This window comes from Arachis ipaensis, chromosome B10, assembly GCF_000816755.2.
Source record: "Arachis ipaensis cultivar K30076 chromosome B10, Araip1.1, whole genome shotgun sequence".
Lineage (NCBI taxonomy): Eukaryota > Viridiplantae > Streptophyta > Magnoliopsida > Fabales > Fabaceae > Arachis > Arachis ipaensis.
The window spans coordinates 100,088,618-100,093,942 of NC_029794.2; the positions used below are offsets into that span (position 1 = coordinate 100,088,618).

The 5,325-nt window shown below is 39.4% G+C and overlaps 1 long non-coding RNA gene across 1 annotated transcript in view; it reads right to left on the reverse strand.

The window, feature by feature from the left end:
- Positions 1 to 183, reverse strand: part of LOC110268044 — a 446-nt gene extending 263 nt beyond the window's left edge. The window contains exon 1 of the long non-coding RNA XR_002356074.1: positions 43 to 183. This is a non-coding gene — a long non-coding RNA (uncharacterized LOC110268044). The remainder of the gene's footprint in view (positions 1 to 42) is intronic.

Here is a 5,325-nt window from a genome sequence, read left to right on the forward strand (position 1 = left end):
GTTATGAGCAGAAAAAGAATATAAAAGTTGTCTGAATCTTACTCCACCTATGTCAGGTCCTCCACGCTTGCTACCAACAACATCTATCTAATCAATAAATATGATAGAAGGTGAAAATGATCTTGCACTAGCAAAAAGACCCTTAACACGTGATGCAGCAACCCCTACAAACATCTGAAAAAAGAGCAAATTAAATATTTTTAACTTTAAAGATGAAGACAATTTTTATGCATTGAATATTCCACAATTCATGGGTATAAGTTTCATTCATTTACAGAGTGGAGCATATGATCTAGGTACGATCACAACCAGCACACTCTGATCAATGGCGATGGTGGACCTCCTTGTGATTACCAACAATCACCACCATATGCCTATGAACCCCCTCATAGAAAATTAACAAGAAATAATAAAATCTAAGACTAACAATTGCAAGAAAGCAATAACCACAAATTAAAGAAAATGATAATAATCATAAAATACCTCAAAGTGCATTAAAAGAAAATTGGAATCAACAGGAAGTCATGAACAATAAAGCAACAAGTTAAAGGAAATAACATATAAAACTAAGAAAGCAAAGAGGTAATAACAAGAAATTTAAAGAGGAACTTGAATCAAGATAAGAAGTAGAACTTAAACCTAGATGAAATTGAAAATAAAAGAAGAAACCCTAAAACCTAGAGAGAGGAGAGAGCCTCTCTCTCTATAATTCTATATCTAAAACTAAAGTGTGTGAATGAATGGTTCGAATCCCCTTTCCAAGTCCACTCCGCAGCCTCTTGTCTTCATTTTCGGGCATGAAATTGGGTCAAAAGCAGTCCAGAAATCGCCCCCAACGTAAAATCTGGTTAATTAGTGGGTAATTAACCAATAAATTAAAATATATTCTAGAAAGTAATAAATGAGGTTTTTATGGTTTAATGTGGTAGAGAAAATTAAAACGAGAATTTCGACACCAATTTTTAAGGAATCGGCCCAAGATTGGGCTAAACGGGCCAAACCGGATCAACCAAACCCAAGTTGGGTCCATGGCCCAGCCAAACCCTCATTAATTAATGAGAGTTTAGCACTCCCTCCCCTCACAACACACACACACGCTGAATTAGAAGGGGGAAAGGGGGAAGAACACAAACCCTTGCTCCTATTCACTTTTAATCTTCAATTGATCATATCTTTTGATTCGGAGCTTCGATTGACGCACCGTTTGCGGCCACACGACGGTAGTGTTCAGCTCTATAAAACCCATACAAGCAATCTTGGGGTAAGTCACAGTTTCACCTTCGAATTCCCAGCCCTTGATTTCGAGTTTATTGGGCAAAAATGTTAAAATTTGTGAGCTCCTTGTGTTATAGGATCAAATTAGCTTGAGTAGAAGGCTTGTTCTTGCTCCCTTGATCCTTGGGCTGGTAAGTACCTCAAACCCTAGTGGAAAATTTTGAAATTTATAGTTTTGGGTTTGAGTTATTGTGTTTTGGTGTGATATTGTGGCTTAGGCATTGAATATATGTGTGTTGGAGCTTAATTGGTGGTTTTGGAAGCTTTGGTGTGGAGCCCCAAGCTTGGAAAATCTGTTGGTGGAGTTTGGAAACCTTGGAAGTTGAGTTTGAGAGTGTTCCGGGTGGAACGGGAATCGGCCAATGTATGGTTTCGGTTTCCTGTATCTAAAATGTAATGTTGTGTGAAAACGTAGGTTAGTAGCCTTAGGATAGGATTTTGAAATAATGAGTTAGTTAATGAATGATATATGTGTGTGTGGTTATGTATGCATTTGGTGGATTATGAGATGTTGATGTAATTATAGGGTGATTTGAATTGGATATATGAATTATGATGATAATGGTTGGCAAGCATGAAATGTTGTATGTGATGTGCATTAATGTGTTTAATTGATGATTATGTGGAGGCTCTTGTTGATGAGCATAGGAGAATGTAAACTTGATATGTGAGGACATATGGTAATTGGTAAATTTGAATGTTGATTGGAAATTGAGATATGAAATGGTGTAATTAATGGGTTGATGATTGAATAAGGTTTGGGAAAGATTGATGTTGGAATAGTTAAGTTTTGGGGTTGATTTTGTTTGAATTTGGTAAGTGTATGTTTTGAAATGGGGAGTTTATGAGTTTTGGTAAAAATAAAATTTTAACGAACTTCAACGGATCATATCTTGAGCAATTGTTTTCGGAACTTGATGATTTTTACATCAATTGAAAGATAATTTAATAAGCTTTAAAACAGTTTGAATTTGGTTGAAATCTGAATTTTGTGGAAGGAGATAGACCGTTAGAAGTTTGGGTTAAAATTCTGAATTCTGCAACTTCTGCAGAATTTGTGATTTCTAGTTTGTGTGCGCACGCAAAGACCTGTGTGCACGCACACTCCGCGAGAATTTGGTCCTGTGCGCACGCACAGCCTTGTGCGTACGCACAAGCGGAGATAGGGCTACTAGTGGCAAGGCTAGCATGCCCTGTGCGCACACACAACCAGTGAAGGATTTCGAGCTGTGCATATGCAGAGACCTGTGCGCACGCACATGTTGGGATTGGCACACCGGTGGTGGCGCTAGCACACGTTGTGCACGCGCCCCACCCTGAGAATTTTGCGTTCTGTGCGTACGCACACGTCTAAAAGTGCTCCTGGGCGTGTGCACGCACACCCCTGGGCGTACGCACGCGATCCAGTTCTTTTCAAAATTTCTGTTTTCAAGTTCTTCACATTCCTAAAAAGCTTGTAATCTTCTGAGATGTTATTTCACACTTATAGACCCCCAATTTCACTCCTAATTCTTTAATTGAGGTAGAATTCCTAGCGGATGAGAGTAAGCTAGGGGAGAGGGTAACTTGTGGGTGAAGAAAGAGGATGATATGGTGAATTATGATGAAAGATGATGATATGAGTTGTTGAGGAGGATGGTGGGGTGCTGTATATGATGATAGCCAGATGACTAAGATGGATATTACTGTATGTCTGTGATTAAATGCATATATGCTGAATTGAATTATTGAAATTATGATTATTGAACTTCACCTATCTGAGATACAAGTTTTCCCTGGGTAAAAGCAGTGGCTAGCCACCACGTGCTCCAGGTGGAGACTCGATACTCTGCTGACCCTATGTTGTAAATGTGGCTGGGCACTGTGAAAGTCCCGGATGAGCTCGCCCCCGTAAATATACACCAGAGAGGGTATTGGATATATATGATATTATGATTTATGTTGAGTAAAACTCGAGTTGGGGATGCACGACAGAGGGATAGTCCAATGGCTAGCTACCAAGACTTGTCGGGTTGGCTTTATAGCCGACAGATGAGACTCATCAGCCACTAGGATAGGCATGCATCATATGCATTATATGTGAATTCTCTGGATAGCCTAATTGACTGCATCATTACTTGCTAATTGCTTAATTGTCTTATCTGTTTCCTACTTGTCCATTTCCTTGTTGATATACTTGTGTTTGCATCTGTTACTGTTGGCTGTTGGGAGGTTTGCAGGATTTGGAAAGGGAATATTTAGTTAGATTTGAAGATCCTTAAGTTAGTTGCCTACTTTTACATCTCTCGTGGTTTAGTTACATTTATACGCTTTGATTATAATCTAGAAGTTCTAGGATTGCCTTCGGCTTCCTAGGACATTACATGTTAGATATTTGGGCACTGTTACCATGCTGAGAACCTCCGGTTCTCACCCATGCGGATTTTGTGGTTTTCAAATGCAGGACGTGAGGCTCCTCACTGAAGCATGCTGGAGACTTTCTTTTGGCGGAGATCCTTGTATCTTGGGATTTTATTTTGGTTATTATATACTTGTTTAGATACTTTATTCTCCACTATACATGTATTTTCTATTAACTCATCTTAGAAGTTATTTTGGAGAAATAGGCTTTGTATTTTGTCTGTTGGGGTCTTTTGGGGCTTCCTTATTATATATGTATGTATACTGTTATGCTCGGACCGGTTATCTTTGCAAACTGAGTCTCGGGCCTTGATATATGTATTTTGGCACTCTTTGTATATTTATTCGCTTTAACTTACTCCTTGTCTGTTCATTTACATTATCGATCGGAGTGTTGCGCTTTTTGATTTAACGGTTTTGATTTACCCACTTTTCTTCAAAGGCTCCTAGTTATATACATTTTTGCAATACTATACGTACTAAATTTTACTTTTTGAGGTCGTAATGCCTCGCCACCTCTGTTTTATGACTTAAGCATAAGATTTTGTGTGGTAGGGTGTTACACCCAACATATTCTCTTTACTGCAGCACGTGACGCTCGTCACGCGTATGCATCATCCATGCGTACGCGTCACTTGGACGAAGCTCTTGGTCACGCATACACTTTAGCCACGCGCACACGTCGGTTCCAGCTTCTCAAATCCTCAATTTCTTGTGTTCCTTCCACTTTAGCATGCTTCTTCTTCATCCTCCATGCCATTCCAGCCTTATAACCCTGAAATCACTTAACGCACATATCACGGCATCAAATGATAATAAAAGAGGATTAAAAGTTAGCAATTTTAAGGCCTAGAAAGCATGTTTTCAATCATAGCACCACATTAGAAGGGAACTTAAAAACATGCAAATTATATGGATAAGTGTGAGTAAAGTTGATAAAATCCACTCGATTCGATCCAAAATAAGTCATAAAATAGTGGCTCAACACCCCTCTAAAAGCCAAAAGAGTAAATGACGTGGGAAAAATAACATCTAACAACTCAACTTGTAAACAGAATCTTCTATGCTCTTGTAGTTCCGCACTAAGCCTTCGCACCTGTAGCTGAAATGGGTGGAGATAGGGGGTAAGAACTTGGGAGTTCTTAGTAGGGTCGGGGTGTATAGTTATATTCATTTCATATATACTTGGTCAGCAATAACAGACAACAAAGTACAATCTAATTCAACAATTATAAAACACAGAATTTAAACAATCATTTAGCACACCCACAATCACAGAAAACACACTCACAAACAATAATGCCCAAACAAGTATGATGCATGCCTAGTCCTATACAGGCTATGAGCTCATGTGTCGGTTTGTTGCCCGATTTCCGACACTGGTCCTAAGATAAGCGTTTCGTACCGCCATCCTTATCTCAGCCAACGTCCCCTCCATGAGTGTTACGCATCGCTGTTTTCATGGGGGAACCTTCCTTTCGGTCCCAGTGAGCGTTACACATCGTCATCCTCACTGACCCGTCCTTATAGTGTCAAGTTACGCATCGCCGTCCTCACTAGACTCTTAGCACTAAGGCCCAAACAACATTCAACTCTATTTTAATCTTTTCTCTCTGCTCTATTGTGGTAGAGATCCCTCTAGTTAATACA